Raw genomic sequence first — 22,641 nt, forward strand, 5'->3', positions numbered from 1 at the left:
CCCATTACGTGACTTATCAGACAATGTTCTGCATCCTTGGAGGTTGGTGGCCTTTTGTCAAACATGCTTAAGGGTGTGAACAAGTTTACACACAAAGATGGACAGCACTCAATCCCCCACCCATACCATTACATGTGTGGACATAGCAGGTACATGAACACACTGAAAACACAGCTGACCATTTATTCAAGTCTCCATTGTCACCCAAAGTTAGGTGAAACGAGAGCACACTATCAAGCATGGTATGTCCAAGCACTCTGATCAAGCAACCCCACAACAACTGAAGGCCATACAGGTTTGCAATCATGAATACTAACAAGTACCTCAAAACATATTTGGAGAGAACAGAGGCAGAGACAAGGAAACAGAAGAGTACAAAATGACAGTAGAGGAGAAGGAGAAGAGAGAAAACAGTTTTCAAATGAAAAGGGGGATGAAATCCCATACTATTTTATCTACAGGTAACTCTCTTGCTACTAAAACAGACTAAATAATTACCTTTTCAAAATTTTAGATCATAAATTATAGATTATAAAAATGAACCAGGTACGGCGGCAGACTCCGGTAAGGTAGACGTGATGTGATGTGAGGATGTGGAGTAATTTGAGGATGTGATGATTGTTACATGATGTGATGTGATGTGATGGTGTAAAGTGATGTAATGTGATCTTTCTGCACCATAGCTAAACACTTAATTGTAATTCACACCATGAGTATCCTTAACACCCAACCTTAACATCTACAACCCTAGTCCTGAACGCTAATCTAAATCCTAAAAACCATGAAGACAATAGCCCTAAGAACTCTAACACTTACCTCTATCCTCAGACACCTAACACAATTCCTTAAACTAAAGCCTAACCCCAACACACTCCATGACTTACCAGACAGTGCTGTGCATCCTTGGAGGTACGTAGCCTTGTTTTATCAAACATACTTAACATGTATCCAAGTTGACACAGAGATACACAGCTCTTGATCCCTCACCCATACCCTCACGTGTGTGCAGAGCAGGTGCATAAACACAGTGAAAGCACAGCTGACCATTTACTCAACTCTCCATGGTCACCCATTATTAAGCACAGCCAGAGCACACCATCAGACATGGTAAGGCAAGGACTCTGATCAAACAACTCCACAACTGCTGAAGGTCATTGAAATGGCCTGAAACATTCTGAACCACACGGGTTTGTAATCATGAATACTAACATGTGCCTCAAACATAAAATGTCTACAGAAAACAAGAGAAGAGAAGGAAGGGAGGGGAGGAAGCAGAGGATGCAGGGGCGGAGGTGGCAGGTTAGAGGAAGAAAGGAGAAAATAAAGTTTTCAAATGAAAAGGGGAATGAAATTCCATTCTATTTTGATCTACCGGTCTATTCCTAATAAAACAGAATACGTGCCTTTTCAGTAACTTGTAGATCATAAATTGAGCCAGGAAGGGTGGCAAATTCAGGTAAGCTCCACAGTTGGCAGGCTGAGGAAAGACGATTGTAATTTCAAAACCGGCCTGATCTACTATAAAAATACAACGTCTAGAAGAAAGACAAAAAATAGAAAAGAGAAAAATGGGAGGGTAACAGGAGGAATAAGAGGAGAAGGGGGAGTAGGAGGGAGAGAAGAGAGAGGCAGTTTTCAATTGACAAGGGGAATGATGTAATGTGTTGTGATGTGACAAGATAAGATGGTGTGATGTGATTATGAGACGTGATGTGTTCATGTAATATGATTTCAGGATGTCATGTGATAGTGTGATGTGAAGATGTTAATTGGTATGTGATGGAGTACTGTGACTGGGTGACTGGATGTGATTTGACGTGACGTTATCTGATGATATGAAGTGGTTTCACTTGATGTGATGGTGTGACCTGAAATAATGATGCGATGAGATGATGTGGTATATGGTCTAATGTGTGGATGTAACATGATGGAATGTGATGTGATGTGAAGTGATGATGTGTTCTGTTTCTCTGCATCATAACTAAAAATTGTAATGCACACCCTAAGTCTACGTAACAACACACAAACTTAGTCCTATCCTTAACATCCACAACCCTACACCTGAACCCTATTCTCAATCACACCAACCCTGAAAACAGTAGCCCTAAGACCTGAAACCCCTACCTCCAACCCTAAACACCTAACAACCCAATTACTTAAATTAAAGCCAAACCCCAACCCACTCTGTGACATACCAGTGTTCTGCATCCTTGGAGGTATGTAGCCTTCTTTTCTCAAACATGCTTAAGGGGTTTCCAAGTTTACATACAGAAATACACAGCACTCAAACCCCCACCCATACACTCACGTGTGTGCAGAGCAGGTGCATGAACACAGTGAAAGCACAACTGACCATTTTTTCAAGTCTTCATTGTCACCCATAGATAAGTGCAGCAGGAGCACACCATAAGGCATGGTACGTCAAGGACTCTGATCAACAACCCCCACAACTCCACAATTGCTGATGGCCATCACATTGGCCTGACACACATTATGAACCACACGGACTTGGAATCAAGAATGCAAACATACACCACAAGCATAAAACATCTGGAGAAAAGAAAAAAGAGAAGCGGAGGGGAGGAAGAGGATGAGGGGTGAGAGGCGGGGAGGACAAAATACAGTTTCCAAATAAAAATGGGAATGAAATCCCATTCTATTTTATTCTATACATAAGTCTCTTACTACAGAAACAGAACTAAAAACGTGCCTTTTCAAGAACTTTTAAATCACAAATTGAGCAAGGTAGGGTGGCAAATTCAGGTAAGCTCCACAGTTGGTAGGCAGAGGCAGGAAGATTGAGAGTACAGAACCCCCCTGGGTCTAATGTAGAAATACAATGTCTAGAGGAAAAAGAAAAGAAAGAGAAAAGATAGAAAAGAGAAGGATGAGACAATAGGAAGAGGAGGAATGGAGGAGAAAGAGGAGAGTGGAGGAGTGCGAAGAGGGCGAGGAGGGAGAGGAAATGGGGATCGGAAGGGAGGGGAATGGGAGAGCAGGGGAGGGGAGGACGGAGCAGAGAGGACAGACTCAGCTTTCAAGTGACAAGGGGAATTATGTGATGTATTGTGATTGATGATATGATGTGACCTGTGGGATGGTGTGATATTATATGACAAGATATGATGGTGCCATGTGACGTGACGTGATATATTGAGACGTGATGTGATGTGACATGATTTGAGGATGTGATAGTGTGATGTGAAGATGTGACTTTATATGAAGATGTGATGTGATGTCATATGATGTGAGGGAGTCCTGTGGCTTCTTGACGTGATGTGGTTTGATGTGATGTGATGTGACGTGATATGATGAGGTGTGGAGATGATGTAGAACAATATGATGTAATTTGAGGATATGACGGATTGTGATAAGAAAAAGAATTATGAGAAAGGATGTCTTGAAGTGATGTAGGATGTGAAATGATGTGATGATTTGACATGATATGAGGATGTAATCTAATATTCTGCAGCATGAATAAAAACTGTAATTCACACCCTGAGTATCATAAACAACACCCAACCTTAAACCCATCCTTAATATCGACAATCCTACACTTGAACCCTAATCTCAATCATAATAAGCCTGAAAACAGTAGTCCTGAGAACACTCCAGACACCTAAAAACCCAATTCCTTAAACTAAAGCCCAACCCACTCCATTGCTTACTAGTGTTCTGCATCCTGGAGGGAGGTGGCCTTGTTTTGTCAAACATGCTTAAGAGCTGTCCAAGTTTACACACAGACACACAGCACTCGATCCCCCACCCATAACCTCAGATGTGTGTGCAGAGCAGGTGCATGAACACAGTGAAAACAAAGATGACCATTTATTCAACTCTCCATTATGACCCAAACTTAGGCACAGCGGGAACACACCCATCAGATATTGTAGATCAAGGACTCTGATCAAACAACCTCACAACAGCTGAAAGCCATCGGAGTGGCTTGACACACACTCTAAACCATGAATGGTAACATATAACTCAAACATAAAATGTCTGGATAAAACAAGACAAGAGAAGGAGGGGAGGGGAGGAGAGGAGGTGGAGAAGGTGGGGGTGAAGGGGGCGGGGAAAGATGAGGGGGGTAGCGGCGGCAGAGCGGAGAGAATAAAGTTTTCAAATGAAATGGGGAAAGAAATCGCATTCTATTTCAATCTTCTACTTAAGTCTTGGTACTAAAACAGAACTAAAAAAGCACCTTTTCAGTACCTTTTAGATAATAAAATTGAGCCAAACAAGGTGGCAAATTCAGGTAAGCCCCAGAGTAGGTAGGCTGAGACAGGAAGATTGAGGGGCCTGGTCTAATGTAGAAATACAATGTCTAGAGGAAAGAGAAAAGACAGAATTGAGAAAGATTGGAAGGGAGGGGGAGAAGGAGGAGAAATGGAGGAGGGGGAGGGGTAGAGGAAGGGAGGGGAATGGGAGAGCAGGGGAGGTAGGGAAGGAGCTGATAGGAGAGAGGCAGTTTTCAAGTGAAAAAGGGAATGTGATGTGTTATGATGTCACGTGATGTAAGGATGTGTTGTGAAGATGTACCTTGTTATGACGTGATGTGATGTCATGATGATGTATGTGATGGAGTCCTGTGACTTGGTGACAAGACTTGATGATGTGACGTGATCTGGTTATGTGAAATGGTGTGATGTGATAATGTGGTGTGATCATGTGACATGTGTAATTATATGATGTGATATGTGTTGTGAGGCGATGCGTTGAGTGGTGATGTGATGATGTGATGTGAGGATGTAATCTAATTTTCTAAAGGATACCCAAAAATTATAATTCCACCTAGTATCCTTAATAATACCCAACCTAGGGGCTGGGGATATAGCCTAGTGGCAAGAGTGCCTGCCTCGGATACACGAGGCCCTAGGTTCAATTCCCCAGCACCACATACACAGAAAACGGCCAGAAGCGGCGCTGTGGCTCAAGTGGCAGAGTGCTAGCCTTGAGCGGGAAGAAGCCAGGGACAGTGCTCAGGCCCTGAGTCCAAGGCCCAGGACTGGCAAAAAAATAAATAAAATAACACACAACCTAAACCCTATCCTTAACATCGACAACCCCATACCTAAACCCTATTCTCAATCATAACAACCCAGAAAACCCCAACCCACTCCATGACTTACTAGACAGTGTTCTGTATCCCTGGAGGTAGGTGGCCTTCTTCTCTCAAGCATGCTTAAGGAGTGTCCAAGTTTACACACAGAGATACAAAGCACTTGATTCCCCCACCCATACCCTCACATGTGTGGGCATAGCAGGTACATGAGCACAGTGAAAGCACAGCTAACCATTTACTGAAATCTCCATTGTCAGCCAAAGTTAGGCACAGCGGGAGCACACCATCAAACATGGTAAGTCAAGCACTCTGATCAAGCAACCCCATAACAGCTGAAGGCCATCGAAGTGGCCTGACAAGCATTGTAAACCATACAGGTTTCGAATCATGAATACTAACAATTACCTCAAACATAAAATGTCTGGACAAAACAGAGACGGTTTGGGGATATGGCCTAGTGGCAAGGGCGCTTGCCTCGTATACATGAGGCCATGGGTTCAATTCCCCAGCACCACATATACAGAAAATGGCCAGAAGTGGCGCTGTGGCTCAAGCGGCAGAGTGCTAGCCTTGAGCAAAAAGAAGCCAGGGACAATGCTCAGACCCTGAGTCCAAGCCCCAGGACTGGCCAAAAAAAAACAAAACAACCAAAAAAAAAACAGGAGAGGAGAGGGGGAGGGGAGGATAGGATAAAAAGACAGGAGAAGAGAAGAAGACAGAATAAAGTTTTCAAATGAAAAGGGGAATTAAATCACATACTATTTTATTCTATAGCTCTCTTGCTCCTAAAACAGAACTAAAGAAGTGCCTTTTCAAGAACTAAATTTTAGGTCATAAATTTAAACCAGGTAGGGTAGCACATTCAGGTGAGGTTGGCGTGATGTGATGATGTGGCGTGATCTGAGAATGTGATGGGATATGAGGATGTTATGCGGTCAGTTGATGGGATGATGTGATCTTTCTGGAGCATAACCAAAAACTTAATTGTAAATCACACCTGAGTATCCTTAACACCAAACCTTAACCCTATCCTTAATATAGACAATCCTACACCTGAACACTAATCTCAATAATACCAAACCTGAAAACAGTAGTCCTAAGAACTCCAACCGTTACCTCTAACCCCAGACACTAACAACCCAAGTACTTAAACTAAAGCCCAACCCACTCCATTGCTTAACAGTGTTCTGCATCCTTGGAGGTAGGTGGCCTTATTTTCTCAAACATGCTTAAGGGGTTTCCAAGTTTACACACAGATACATATCACTTGATCCCCCACCCATACCCTAACATGTGTATGCAGAGCAGGTGCATGAACACAGTGAAAGCACAGCTGACCATTTTTTCAAGTCTCCATTGTCACCCAAAGTTAGGCGCAGCATGAGCACACCATCATGCATTGTATGTCAAGGACTCTGATCAACAACCCACACAACTCCACAATTGCTGATAGCCATCGGATTGGCCTGACACACATTATGAACCACACGGACTTGGAATCATGAATGCAAACATGTACCACAAGCATAACACGTCTGGAGAAAAGAGAGAAGAGAAGGAGTGGTGGGGAGGAAGAGGAAAAGGAGTCAGAGGCGGAGAGGAGAGAATACAGTTTCCAAATGAAAATGGGTGTTGGGATCGGTCTTTCTCCTTGATGGAAGGAGCTTGATGCCCCTCCCCCAGCCCAGACTTTCGTGGTAAGGAGACAGGCATACATTCTCGGCCAGGCCTCATGCACGACAGGTCGGTGCTGACTCCCCCGCTTCACCCTAGCTTATCTGCGGGTCGGATGACTAGGGGAGAGGGCGTGAAAGGGAGGGTGGAAAGAAAGAAGTAAGTACCGGAGCCGGGAGAGGCTAACGAGCCCAACAAATGGGAATGAAATAACTTTCTATTTTATTTTATACGTAAGTTTCTTGCTACTGAAACAGAACTAAAAAAGTGCCTTTTCAAGAACTTTTAAGTCAAATTGAGCCAGGTAGGGTGGCAAATTCAGGTAAGCTCCACAGTTGGTAGGCAGAGGCAAGAAGATTGAAATTCAGGACCCCCCCCCCCGGTCTAATGTAGAAATACATCGTATGGAGGAGAAAGAAAATAAAGACAAAAGATAGAAAAGAAAAGGGTGGGAGAGGAGGAATGGAAAAGGGGAAAGAGGGGAGTAGGGGGGAAGAGGAGAAAGAGGAGACGGGGAGAGGAAGGGAGGGGAATGGGAGAGCAGGGGAGGGGAGGAGGGAGCAGAGAGGACAGAGGCAGTTTTCAAGTGACAAGGGGAATGATGTGATGTATTATGATGACGGAGGATATGATGTGACCTGAAGTGATGGTGTGATGTGAGGTGACAAGATATGATGGTGTATTATGAAGATGTGACGTATTATATTGTGACGTGATGTGTTGTGACATGATTTGAGGATGTGATGTGATAGTGTGATGTTAAGATGTGACTTTATATGATGATGTTAAGTGATGTCATATGATGTGAGGGAGTCCTGTGACTTGGTGATATGATGTGATGTGACGTGATCTGATGAAATGAAGTGATGGTGTGACATGATGTGATGTGACGTGAAATGATGTGATGAGATGTGATATGTTATGTAAGGATGTGACTTGTGATATGACAAGGTATGATGAGAAATGTGTGTTGATGTGATTGCAGGTTGTGAAATGATGTGACGATGTGACGTGACGTATGTAATCTAATTTACTGCAACATGAATAAAAATTGTAACTCACGAGTATCCTTAACAACACCCAACCTTAACACTATCCTTAACATCGACAGCCCTACACCTGAACCCTAATCTCAATCATACCAATCCTGAAAAGAGTAACCGTAAGACCTGAAACCCCTACCTCTAACCACAGACACCTAACAACCCAATTCCTTACAAAAAAGCCCAACCCCAACCCAATCCGTGACTTAACAGTGTTCTGCATCCTTGGAGATAGATGGCCTTCTTTTGTCAAGCATGCTTAAGGTGTGCCCAAATTTACACAGAGATAAACAGCACTCGATCCCCCACCCATACCCTCACGTTTGTAGGCATAGCAGGTGCATGACCACAGTGAAAGCACAGCTGACAATTTACTCAGGTCTCCATTGTCACCCAAAGTTGTGTGCAGCAGGAGCACAACATCAAACATAGTAGGTCAAGCACTCTGATCAAGCAACCCCATAACTGCTGAAGGCCAACGGAGTTGCGTGACACATTTTAAAATGGGTTTGGAATATGGGTTTGGAATCCTTCAAACAAATACCTCAGTCATATAGTGTCTGGAGAAAACAGGAGATAAAACAGAGAAGAGAAGAAGAGGAGAGACGGAGGGGAGGGGAGAAGAGTGGACAAAAGGAAAGGAGAAGAGAAGGAGCAGAAGAGAGAATACAGTTTTCAAATGAAAAGGGGAATTAAATCCAATTCTGTTTTATTATACAGGTAAGTCTGTAGCTACTAAAACAGAACTAAAAAAGTGCCTTTTCACGAACTTTTAGATCATAAAATTGAGCCAGGTCGGGTGGCACATTCAGATAAGGTAGGCATGATGAGATGTGATAATGTGACATGCTGTGATGACTTGATGTGATGTGATGTTTTTCTGCAGCAAAACTAAAAACTTAATTGTAATTAACACCCTGAGTATCCTAAACACCCAACTTAACCCTATCCTTAACATCGACAACCATACACAAAAACTCTAATCTCAATCATAACCCTGAAAACACTAGCTCTAAGAACTCTTAACCCCAGACACCTAAAAAACCAATACCTTAAAGAAGACAAAGTTTTCATATGAAAAGGGTACTGAAATCAAATTCGATTTTATTCTTCAGGTGTCTCTAGATACTAAAACAGAACAAAAAAAGTGATATTTCAAGAACTTTTAGGTCAAAAAATTGAGCCAGGTAGGGTAGCACATTCAGGTATGGTTGGCCTGATGTGATGTGATGATGTGGCGATGTGGCATGATCTGAGGATGTGATGTGCTTTGAGGATGTGCCATGATGTGGTGATGTGATGAGATGATGTGATCTGTTTTTCTGCAGCATAACCCCTACCTCTAACCACAGACACCTAACAACCCAATCCCTAAAAACAAAGCCCAACCCAACCCACTCCGTGACTTACCAGACAGTGCTCTGCATCCTTGGAGGTAGGTGGCCTTCTTTTGTCACGCATGCTTTAGGTGTGTCCAACGTTACACACAGAGATACACAGCACTCCATCCCCTACCCATATCCTCACATGTGTGGGCATAGCAGGTGCATGAACACAGTGAAAGCATAGCTGACCACTTTTTCAAGTCGCCATTGGCACCCAAAGTTAGACACAGCCAGAGCACACCATCAAGCACGGCAGGGCAAGGACTATGATCAAACAACCACACAACAACTGAAGACCATCTGAGTGGCCTGGCACACATTCTAAACCACATGCATTTGGAATCATGAATGCTAACATGTACCACAAACATAAAATGTCTGCAAAAAAGAGAAAAGACAAGGAGCGGAGATGAGGAACTGGAGGAGGCCTGGGTGAAGGAGGCCGGGGTGGAGGAGGTGGTGAGGAGAGAGCAAAGTTCTCAAATGAAAAGGGGAATAAAATCAAATTCTATTTTACTCTACAGGTAAATCTCTTGCTACTAAAACAGAACTAAAAAAGCACCTTTTCAGAACCTTTTAGATCATAAAATGGATACAGGTAGGGTGGCAAATTCATGTAAGCCCCACCGTTGAAAAGCTGAGGATGGAAGATTGAGGGTTCAAAACTGGCCTGGTCCTACATAGAAATACAATGTCTGGAGGAAAAAGAAAAGCAAGAGAAAAAATATAAAAGAAGGATGTGAGGGGAGGAGGAGAAATGGAGGCGGAGGAGGGGGAGGAGAGGGAGAGGAAAGGAAGGAGCGGAGAGGAGAGAGGCAGTTTTCAAGTGAAAAGGGGAATGATGTGATGTGTTGTGATGATGTGGCATGATGATGTGAAGTGATCTGGTGATGTGGTGTGATCTGGTGATATGATGGGATCTGGTGATGTGAAGTGATGGTGTGATGTGAAGTGATGATGTGATGATGTGAAGTGATTATGTAGCGTGTAATTATGTGACATAATGTGGAGATGTAATCTACTTTTCTGCAGCATAACTAAAAGTTATAATTCAAACCAAGTATCCTTGACATCGCCTTAACCCTATCCTGAACATCGACAACCCTATACCTGAACCCTACTCTCAATTATACAAATCCTGAAAAAAGCCGTAAACCCTGAAACCCCCACCTCTAACCCCAGACAACTAACAACCCAATTCCTTAAACTAAAGCCCTACTCCAACCCATTCCGTGACTTACCAGACAATGTTCTGCATCCCTGGAGGTAGTTGGCCTTGTTTTGTCAAACATGCTTAAGGGGTGTCCAAGTTTACACACAGAGACACAAAGCACTCGATTCCCCACCCATACCTTCACATGTGTAGGCAAAGCAGGTGCATGAACACAGTGAAAGCACAGCTGACCATTTATTCAAGTCTCCATTATCACACAAAGTTAGGCACAACAGGAGCACACAATCAAGCGTGGTAGAGCAAGGACTCTGATCAAACAACACCACAACTGATGAATGCCATTGGAGTGGCCTGGCACACATTCTAAAACACATGGGTTTGGAATCATCAATAGTAACATGTACCGCAAACATGTCTGGTGAAAACAGAGGAGAAAAAAAAGAGAAGAGAAGGAGGGGAGTGGTTGGAGGCAGGGACATAAGAGGAGAGGAGGAAATGAGAGAATAAAAGTATTCAAATGTAAAGGGGAATGAAATCCCATTCTACTTTGTCCTACAGGTAAGTCTCTTGTTACTAAAAATTGAGCCAGGTAAGGTGGCAAATTCAGGTAAGCCCCACAGTTGTAGACTGAGGCAGGAAGATTGAGAGTTCAAAAGCGGCTGGGTCTAATGTAGAAATACAAATAGAATTTCTTGAGAAAAAAGAAAGGAATGAGAAAAGACAGAAAATAGGAGGAGGGGAGGGAGGCACAGGGAGGGGAGTGGGGAGGAGGAAGAGGAGGAACAGGAGAGGAGGCGGGGAGGGGGAGGAGGAGAAATAGAGGAGGGGGCGGGGCGGGGGTTCAAAACAGGCCTGCTCTAGTGTGGAAATACAATCTGGAGGAAAAATAAAAGAGAAAAGATACAAAATAGAAGGATGGGAAGACATAGAAGAGAAGGAGGAGGAGAAGGGGGAGGAGAAGGGGGAGGAGAGGGGAGAGGAAGGGAGGAAGGAGAGGGGAGGAGGGGAAAGAGTAGAGGAGGAGAGAGGCGGAGAGGCAGGAGGAGAGGGGGAGAGGAAGGGTAGAGTGGGAAAGCAGGGGAGGGGAGGATGGAGCGGAGAGGAAAGAGGCAGTTTTCAAGTGACAAGTGGAATGATGTCACGGGTTGTGATGATATGAAGTGACCAAATGTGGTGCTGTGATGTGATGTGATGTGATGTGATGTAATGTGACAAGATATGATGGTGTGATGTGATGATATTACGTGATTTGATAGTGTTATGTGAAGATGTGACTTTATATGAGATGTGATGTCATATGATGTGATGGAGTCCTGTGACTTGGTGACATGATGTGATGATGTGACGTGATTTGGTGATATGAAGTGATGGTATGACGTGATGTGATGATGGTACGTGATATGATGACATGGTGTGGTATGATATGTGAGGGTGTGACATGCTGTCATATGAATAGATGATAAAACATGATGTGCTGATGTGACGTGAAAAGAGGATGAGATGTGATGTGATGATGTGACGTAATGTGATGTGAGAATGTAATGTGATTTTCTGAACTAAAAATTGTAATTCACACCCTGAGTATCTTTAAAAACACCCAGCCTTAACCATATCCTTAACATCAACAACCCTATACCTGAACCCTAATCTCAATCATACCAACCCTGAAAACAGTAGCTCTAAGACCTGAAAACACCTACCACTAACCCCAGACACCTTACAACCCGATTACTTAAAGACCAAACCCAACCCACTCCGTGACTTACCAGTTTTCTGCATCCTTGGACATAGGTGGCCTTCTTTTGCCATCCATGCTTAAAGGGGTCTCCAAGTTTAAACAGAGATACACAGCACTTGGTCACTGCCCGTACACTCACATGTGTGTGCAGAGGGAGCACACCATCAACCATGATGGGGCAAGCACTGATCAAAGAACGCCCACAGCAGCTGAAGGCTGTCAGAGACACATTCTAAAGCACACGGGTATTGAATCATGAATGCTAACATGTGCCTCAAACATAGAATGTCAGGAGAAAACAGAGAAGAGGAGGAGTGGAGGGGAGGAGGAGGAGACGGAAGCGAGGGCGGTAGAGGCAGGGGCCAGGCACAAGAGGCAGGGGTGGAGCAGAGAGGAGATGAGAAGAGAGGGGAATGCTTTTCAAATGAAAAGTGAAATGAAATCACATTATTTTTTTATCCTTCGGCTATGTCTCTAACTACTAAAACAGAACTAAAAAAGTACCATTTCTAGAACTTTTAGATCATAAAATTGAGACAGGTAGGGTGGCAAATTCAGGTAAGCCCCACAGTTGGTAGGCTGAGGCAGGAAGATTGAGTTCAAAAGCGGCTGGGTCTAACGTAGAAATACAAATAGAATTTCTTGAGAAAAAAAGAAAGGAATGAGAAAAGACAGAAAATAGGAGGAGGGGAGGGAGGCACAGGGAGGGGAGTGGGGAGGAGGAAGAGGAGGAACAGGAGAGGAGGCGGGGAGGGGGAGGAGGAGGAATGGAGGAGGGGGCGGGGCGGGGGTGGAGGAGGGGAGAAAAGGAGAGTTTTCAAATGAAAGGGGGAACGAAATCCCATTCTATTTTATTCTTCAGGTAAGTCTGTAGCTACTAAAAATGTGCCTTTTCAAGAACTTTTAGATCACAGAATTGCTTATGTTATTCATACAAGGAAATGCCAGGTGCTCCAATTGTTAATGGCACTAATCAGTTTTCGAACTCTCTGATCATTATTGGTATAACTATAAAGAAAATTATGACAAATGCATGGGCGGTGACAACTACATTGTAGATTTGACCATCCGCTAATACAGCTCCTGGTTCACCAAGTTCAGCTCAGATGACAATGCTTAGACCCATGCCTACTATTACGGCTCATTCCGAATATAAGGTATAGGGTTCAAATGTCTTTATGATGTGTTGCAAATAATCAATGATTAATAAAAAGTATTGATAGAATGGCTGAGTAAGGTATTAGACTGTAAATCTAATTATAGGGGTAGAGCCCTTTCTATCATAGCCCTGAGGTGAAATTTCATATTGAATTGACAATTCAAAGGAGCAGCTTCAATCCTACTGGGACTTCTCCCGCCTTCTTTATTGAAGCTAGATGATTTAGGGTATTTCACTGTTAACTAACATTTCGTAGGTTTGATTCCTATCAATCTAGTGAGGATTTAGCTTTAAAAAAGCAATTGGTTTGCGTCCATAAGATGTAGTATTAGGGGCTGGGGATATGGCCTAGTGGCAAGAGTGCTTGCTCGTATACATGAGGCCCTGGGTTCAATTCCCCAGCACCACATATACAAAAAATGGCCAGAAGTGGCGCTGTGGCTCAAGTGGCAGAGTGCTAGCCTTGAGCAAGAAGAAGCCAGGGCCCTGAGTCCAAGCCCCAGGACTGGCCAAAAAAAAAAAAAAAAAAAAGATGTAGTATTAGTTCTGCAGTCCTTAGAGACAGAAATTAAAATTGAGTGTTTACTTAAGGCTTTGAAGGCCCTTGGTCTTTGATTAACCTAAATTTCTAATATATTCAGTACAACAATGGAGATAGGGAGAGTGATACTGAGGATAGAAAAAGAAAAGTTGGGATGGGTCATAAGCTTTTGTAATTATTTGTCATATGAATTTGTTATTATTTGGAAGGGGAAATAATGTAAGGGCAGAGGAATAGATTGGTAGAAGATAAAAGTAAAGGTTTAGTAGGGCTGATATGGCTATAAATATACTTGCTCTAATATTTTTGTTTGACACTATTTCTTGATATTAAATCATTTAGGTAGAAATCCTGTTAGTGGGGGTAGTCCTCCTAATGGTATGTGTGACCAGCATAATTAATTAATGGGGTAGAATTTCATGCTATGGTTAGAGAGGTGGGAGATGAAGAGGTTAATTATAAGTATGATGTAAATAAGTTAAGGGTTATTGCAGTGGAATTATACATTATTACTACTGCTATCCATCCTATATGGGCGATGGATGAATATGCTAGGATTTTTCATATATGAGTCTGATTAAGACCTCCTCAGCCCCCAATAAGAATTGATGATATAGGGCTGGGAATATGGCCTAGTGGCAAGACTGCTTGCCTCCCCATACATGAAGCCCTAGGTTCGATTCCTCAGCACCACACGTATAGAAAATGGCCAGAAGTGGCGCTGTGGCTCAAGTGGTAGAGTGCTAGCCTTGAGCAAAAAGAGGCCAGGGACAGTGCTCAGGCCCTGAGTCCAAGGCCCAGGACTGGCAAAAAAAAAAAAAAAAAAATTTGATGATATAGCTATAAACATTATGTTTACATTTAGGTTGTTGGCCATTTGGTATATAATTGAGATTGGGGCCAGTTTTTGTCATGTTAGTACGATAATACCAGAGAATAGTGGAATACCTTGGGTAACTTTTGGTACTCAAAGGTGGAATGGGGCTAAGCCAAGTTTTATGACTAGGGCAATTGGTAGCATATATTGGCATAGGTTGTCTTTTAGGTCAACTATGTTTCATTGCCCAGATGAATCAAGGTTATTGAGGATATATTATATAAGGATTATTGATGCTGTTGCTTGTGTTAGGAAATATTTTGTGGCGGCTTCTGTTGAGCATGGGTTATTGTTGTAAATTATTATAGGAATAATTGCTAGTATGCTCATTTCTAGTACTATTCATATGAATATTCAGTGTGAGGTTGTGAGAAATAATATGGTTCCAATAAAGATTGTAAATATAATTAATGAATATACAACAATATTAATTAGTGTGGGAGGGGCTAAAACCAACATTTTCGGGGTATAGGCCAGATAGTTTTAATTAGCTGATCTTACTAGAATTTAGTGTAATTGGTAGCATGAAGAATTTTGAGTTCTTAGGTTGGGTTCGAGTCCTAAAATTCTAGAAATAAAAGAAATATAACCTTTATGTTTTACTCTATCAAAGTAACTTTTGTCAGACATGTTTCTATATTGGCGGTGGTATGCTCGTCGTAAGATGCATAAGTTGGTCATATCGGAAATGTAGTTATGATGCTCGGATCATTAGAAACAAAGTTGTTCGAATTAATGATTTTACAACTAGGTTTGAAGTTATCATTTCTGTATTGAGTGTTGAGTAGGTTGGACCAAAAATAAAATAGCAGTTAGTCAATTTATTAGGATGATATTTATATATTCTGCCATAAAGAATGAGGCAAATGGTCCTGCAGTATATTCAACGTTGAAGCCTGAAGCTAGTTCAGATTCACCTTTGGTTATGTCAAAGAGAACTTGGTTTGTTTCAGATAGTGTGGAAATAAATCATATTATAGCTAGGGGTCATGCTGGGACAATTATTCAGATATATTCTTGAGACATTGATAGGGATAATATTGACAATGGTCCAGCTAATAGTATTGTTGATAGTAGGATGATTGCTAGGCTTACTTCATATGAAATGGTTTGAGCTATAGCTCATAATGCTCCAAATATAGCGTATTTTGAATTGGATGCTCAGCCTGATCCTAAAATTGAATATACTGATATGGTTGATGCTCCTAAGATGAATAAAAATCCTACGTTTATGTTAATTAGTGGATGTGGTATTGGAAGGGGAATTCATAGGGATAGGGATAGGGATAATGCTAAAATAGGGGAAATTGAAAATAGAATTAAGGATGAAGTGGCTGGGCGTATAGGCTCTTTAATGAACAGTTTTAAAGCATCCGCGAATGGTTGAAAAACACCGTATGAACCTACGATGTTAGGAACTTTTCGTAATTGTATATAGCCTAGGATCTTGCGTTCTAGTAGGGTTAAGAAGGCTATTGGTAATAAAATTGGAGTAACACAAGGAAATTTAAAATAACCATGCTGTTAAGAAGAGGAGTTGAGCCTCTGATGATAAAGTTTTAAATCTTTTGCAATTGCCGAGCTCTGCCATCTTAACAGTTCGTTATCTTAGAACTTATTTTGGGCATGCTAATTTAATTAAGAAATAAATCATTAAGCATTAAGGCGCTTTGGGGAAAGTTGGCCTTATTTCTCTGGAAGTTGGCCTTATTTCTGGAGAAATAGTAAATACATAGAAACCGACATGGATTTCTCCGGTCTGAACTCACATAACATAGTACTTTAACCGTTGAACAAATGAACCTTTAATAGCTGCTGCAGTCCTGATACAACATCGAGGTCGTAAACCTCATTATCAATAGGGACTCTTTAATGAGACTGCGCTGTTATCACAAGGGTAACTTGGTCCACTGATCAGAAACTCTGGATCAAAGATGACGTAAATTAACCTCAACCTGTAAATCCAGGTCTAGGTCTTTCGGAGGATTATTTTTTCTCCGAGGTCACCCCAACCAAAATTTTCTTCCTAGCTTGTTACTGTTTACCTGTTAGAGTGAGTTTGTTTTTAGTAGAAAGTAATTTAAGCTCCATAGGGTCTTCTCGTCTTATTAATTTCCGCCTCTTCACGGAAAGGTCAATTTCATGGATTAAATGTAAGAGACAGTTAAGCCCTCGTTATGCCGTTCATACAAGTCACTAATTAAGGAAGAAGTAATTATGCTACCTTTGCACAGTCAGGATACCGAGGCCGTTTAACATTAGTCACTGGGGAGGCGGTGCCTCTAATACTTGTAATACTAGAGGTGATGTTTTTGGTAAACAGGAGGGGCTTGTATTTGCTGAGTTCCTTTTACATTATTAAATCTTTCCATCGTGACATATCTGCGTTGGATTATCATTGATTTGTATGGGTGTAAGATTAATATGGAATTTATTAAATGTTAATGTTAATTATCAGTGATTTATTTGTGCAGATATACACTTATGTCAAGAGAAACTATTCTTATTACTTATACTATCATTGGTGCATCTAATATAATTAAACTGGCCCAGTGTATTTCTAGGAATTGTTATAGGTTTTAGCAATATTTATATTTAACTCATGTTGAGCTTCAACGCTTTCTTAATCGATGCTTGCTTTTAGGCCAACTATGATTAATTAAATATTCACTAGAAAAACTTGAATCCTAATTCTAAAGAGCTGTACCTCTTTAGATTAATGTTAAATTTTACATTTATTAATGTTTTAGGTAAATTTTAAGTTGAATTAAAATTCTTTGGCTGGGCAGCCAGCTATCATCAGGCTAGGTAGGCTTCTCACCTCTACCTTTAATTATCTCACTATTTTGTGACATAGACGAGTTGGCTCTGGTTAGCTATTTAAAGGTAGCTTGTCTGATTTCGGGGTGTTTGGCTAAAACACTTTTTGTCAAATTTATTCTAGTTAGTCCATTATGCAAAAGGTAAAAGGTTCTATCTTTGCGTTGTTATACTTTGTCTTTCCCTTGCGGTACTGTTTCTATAGCTCTAGTAATGAATTTTCTATCTCTTATACTAGTTTAGGGGTGAATGATTTAATTTATACATTAATAATAATTCAGTTTGTGGAAGGCTAGGCTAGCAATAGTTCAAAGCATTCAAGTATTTTAAAGTCTTCTGTGTGTAAGTCAGATGCTTTACTTCAGCTACGCTTTGATTAATCCAAGCGCACTTTCCAGTACACTTACCTTTTTACAACTCATCTCTTAATTCTTGTAGTTAAAAGTTATATACTTATCTTTATCGAATATTGAGGAGGGAGATGGGCGGTGTGTGTGTGCTTCACTGCTCTATTTTTAGTTTACTGCTAAATCCTCCTTATCTTGTCCATTTCAGACAAGGTTTCGTATGATCTGGACCAGAAAATGTAGCCCATTTCATGAGTTACACCTCGACCTAACTTTTTTATATAATATAATTGGACTTACTTGTGTGCCTTTTTAGGGTTTGCTGAAGATGGCGGTATATAGACGGAATTAGCAAGAAATGGTGAGGTATATCAGGGTTTACTGATTACAGAAAAAGCTTCTCTAGATGGATATAAAGCACCACCAAGTCCTTTGAGTTTTAAGCTGTAGCTAGTAGTTCTCTGGCGAACAGGCTTATTTTAAACCTATTTATGTTTACAACTATACATAGTGGGGTATCTAATCACAGTTTGTGTTATAGTTTGTGTTTTAATTAGACAAAATTTCTTTTGACATTGTTTTTCACAAAAGCTAGGACTTTTTACAGCTTAGTTTTACTGAATATTTAATTCAACACTCTTCACGCCGAATGTTATTTACTTAGGTCATTCGTATGACCGCGGTGGCTGGCACGAAGTTTATCAATTCGTGCATAACTTACTTTTTATCACTGCTGTAGCACGTGGGGGTGTGGTTAGACGTGGCGTTATAAGCTTCAATTGTTATATTGAGAGCTTAAAAGCTACTCCTTTCATTCTAACTGAATTTCAGGGTAAAATTCAATGGCGTACAGATATCTGCATATATAATTTTACTTACAGCAAATAAAAAGGCCAGGACCAAACCTTTGTGTTTATGGAATTAAACAATTCTTCTAGACATTTTCAGTGCCTTGCTTTGCTTATAAGCTACATTAACACGGTGGCCTTAGGAGTTTGACTGTCAACTAGTAAGTTCAGATTAGGACTATGTTGGTATTTGCATCTATTAATGTTTAGGGAAATTGGGGGTGTTAATAATGTGCTAATCTCCTAAGGGGGGAAGAATAAATATTTCTGTGTATGCACTAGAGTAGTATTTTAGTACAAAATTTTTTCATGTCCTCGAGCATTAATATGTCAATGGCTTGATTCTTATGGGGTTGGAGAATGTTAGTAAGTCCACCTACAGATCAATTGACTGCGTCCATGCCTTGACGGCATAGCTGAGTCACAGCATACCAAAAATAAAAAAATACCAGGGATATGACAGAACAGTTATGTTAGTCCTGGGCTGATTAGTCACTAACCCATCAAGATGTCTTATTTAAGGTAAACGTGTGGGTGATCTTAATTTTATGGCACTGAGGTAAGAACCAGATGTCAGGTATAGTATCACAATAGCTAACCCCAAGTTTTATGGGCCCGGAGGGAGAAGGGTAGGCCGAGTGGGTGGGTGGATGGTTTCACGGAGGATGGTAGACTGAGAGACAAGTAGTAGGGGATATCCATGTGTTCAAGGACTAATGAAATTTAATGGACTAATGTGGGTATGGTATTATTGTTGACAAGCATTAACTGTACTGTACAATATTCATATTGTGAAGCACTTAATGTGGATATAACATAGGATGTAAATGTACTTTACGGGGGTTATTACTTGCTTATAAGCATGTATGTATTAATATAATGAGGAATAAGCATTTTATGGTTTATGAACGATTAATCATAATATAAACAGTAATTCTTTTTTGGAGAGTTTTAGATTAAGCCTCATGAAACAGTTTAAATTTATTAAATCTCCCAAGTACAGGGAATAGTTTAATTAAGAATTCCAGCTTTGGGGGTTGGAGGTAGGATTCTATTCTTTCCCTGAATGCTTTAAGAAGATAAAAATCTTTGTCTTAGGTTTACAAGACCTATATAATTCTTATACTATTAAAGCAGTCTTCATTTAAGTATTTTCTTTTCAATTAATCCGGCAACAGGGAGAAAGAGGAGAATGGATGTGATTCGACCAATAATGATAAAGGGTGGTTCTACTGGTTGTCCTCCAATTCAGGTTAGAATAAATAAATCTAAGGCTAAAATTAAAAATAGGATTTCACTAATAGGTCTGAATATTAATCCACGTTGGTTAGATGTATGGAGGAGTGGGAATAGGGCAAGGATTAGGATTGATAGGATCAGGGCAATTACTCCTCCTAGTTTATTTGGAATGGAGCATAGAATAGCGTGGGAGAATAGGAAATATCATACTGGTTTAATATGAGGTGGTGTATTCAGTGGGTTAGCTGGTATATAATTATCTGGGACTCCTAAGGCATCTGGGAAGAATAAAATGATCATAAAGAAGAAGGCTAGCAATGCTACACCTCGTAATAGATCTTTGAACGAGTAGTAAGGATGGAAAGTTATTTGATCTTAATCAGATAGGATGCCTAGAGATTAGATGCTGTTTCGTGAAGAAATAAAAGAAACTATTGCCATTGCTGCAATAATGAATGATAAAATAAAGTAGAATGTGAAACCTCATCAACTGAAAACCCCCCTCAAATTCACTCTACTAGGTCTGAGCCAATATAAGGGATTGCAGATAATAGATTGGTAATTACGGTGGCTCCTCAAAATGACATCTTTCCTCATGGAAGTACATATCCTATAAAGGCTGTAGCTATTACTAGGAATAGAAGAATAATTCCGATATTTCAGGTTTCTTTGTAGAGGTAGGAACCATGATAAATACCCTGTCCGATGTGCAGATAAAGGCAAATGAAGAATAATGATGCTCTGTTAGAGCGTATATATCGGATTAATCAACCATAGTTAACATCTCGGCAAATATGGGCAACTGAAGAAAATTATGTGAGTGTATCCGATGTGTAGTGCCAAGTAGAAATTTGGATAATTAAGCATACTCCAAGAAGGCATGCAAAGTTTCATCATCCTGAGATGTTAGAGGCAGTTGGAAGGTCAATGAGCGGGGTTTACTATTTTTATGAGAGGGTGAGACTTTTGTATGATTGTCATTATAAGCTGTTTTTATAGTTGAATTAACAACGATTTTTCATGTCATTGGTCGTGGTTTAAGTCCATGTGAAAATTATGACAAATTTACTTTCCTTAACGTTAATCTTAATGGTTTTAGGTTTTGTTGGGGTGGCTGTTAAACCTTCACCTATTTTCGCGGGTGCAGGATCGATTGTTAGTGGGGCTATTGGGTGTGGTCTAATAATTCTAAATGATAGCCCTTACATTGGTATGATTGTATTTTTTATTTTTTTAGAAGGAATGTTAGTATTTGGCAATATAACTGCTATATCACCTGATGAATATCCTGAAATTTGAGGCTCAAATTTATGACTATAATTTTTACTATTATCAGGAATCTTACTAGAAGTCGTTTTAGTAATTACTGTTATGCATTTTGAGGGATTAGAAGGTGTAGGTGGATTATATAATTTAGATCATATTTTAGCATTTGGTGAAGATGTTATTACTAGTTCAGAAAAAGATTCACTTGGAGTGGAGGCTATTTAAAGCTATGGGAGTTGAATTATAGTAGTTGGTGGTTGAACTCTATTTATAGCTGTTTATATTATTATTGAAATTACTTGTGGCGTTTAGTTAATAATAGCTAGTAGAAGTAGGGTGGATAAGATGAATGATGAAAAATAAATGTTAATAGGCCTTTATGATTTGACACGGAGCTAGAATCAGATGTATTAATGGTAGCTAGAGTATTAGGCATAATTTTTTCAGTTCATGTATAGTCTATAGTTGATGTTGCTAATTTTTGGCTAAATGTGACACCTGTATTAGGAACCAGTCGATGTGTGATGGGTGGAAAAAATCCTAGCAGGTTACAGGAGTTGAATGAATACGATTTTTGATATAATTTAAAATAAGATGATATAAAGTTTAGTTCTATTGCAGTTACCCTACAATAGTTACTGTTAGAGCTGTTAATTTGATTATAATAGGCATAGTTATACTTTGGGTGTTGGTAGGATTAATAAGGTTGGAAAATAGGAAACCAGTGAAGATGCTTTCTATTAGAAGGCCAAGGATTAATTAGGCTTGGATTATTTTCATTGATGGAATTAATTGGTAAAAATTGTGGATGTCCTATTAAAACGCAGAAAATAATTTGTGAGCTGTAGATAGCTGTAAAAGATGTTGCAATTAGGGTGATGATTAGGGCCCGAGAATTTGTACATGACAGATTTATTGCTTCAAAGATTAGGTGCCAGTCAGTTAAAGCTAGGCTACCTACAATTAGAGCAGATGTTGTAAATGATAGACATGGGGCCATTCCTCCTATTTTTCGAATGTCTACTCCATCATTTAGGTTATGGATAATTGCGCCAGAACATATAAATAGCATAGTCTTGAAGAATGCATGTGTACAGATGTGAAGAAATGATAAATAAGGCTGATTAATGCCTAGAGTTACTATTATCAAACCTAGTTGGCTTAAGGTAGAGAATGCAATAATTTTTCTAATATCGTTTTGGGTCAGGGCACAGATTGCTGTGAATAAGGTTGTAATGGCCCCAATACATAGAATTAGTGATATAATATTTGGGAGATTAGCTATAAAGGGATAAAAATGAATTAGCAGAAAGATTCCTGCTACAACTATAGTACTAGAATATAGTAGACCAGATACAGGTGTAGGACCTTCTATGGCAGATGGAAGCCATGGGTGTAAGCCGAATTGAGCGGATTTACCAGTAGCTGCTAGAATTAAACCCAGTAAGGGTAAGGCAGTTTCATTACT

At 40.3% G+C, this 22,641-nt stretch overlaps 1 long non-coding RNA gene across 1 annotated transcript; it reads left to right on the top strand.

Moving 5' to 3' along the window:
* Positions 1–7,513: 7,513 nt before the first annotated feature.
* Positions 7,514–18,841, top strand: LOC125353515. Its single transcript, XR_007211341.1, has 4 exons — positions 7,514–7,525; positions 14,855–14,944; positions 16,186–16,189; positions 18,831–18,841. It is a non-coding gene; the product is annotated as an uncharacterized LOC125353515 (long non-coding RNA).
* Positions 18,842–22,641: the final 3,800 nt, after the last annotated feature.

The sequence above is a fragment of the Perognathus longimembris genome, chromosome 1, assembly GCF_023159225.1.
Source record: "Perognathus longimembris pacificus isolate PPM17 chromosome 1, ASM2315922v1, whole genome shotgun sequence".
In the NCBI taxonomy this organism is placed as follows: Eukaryota; Metazoa; Chordata; class Mammalia; order Rodentia; family Heteromyidae; genus Perognathus; species Perognathus longimembris.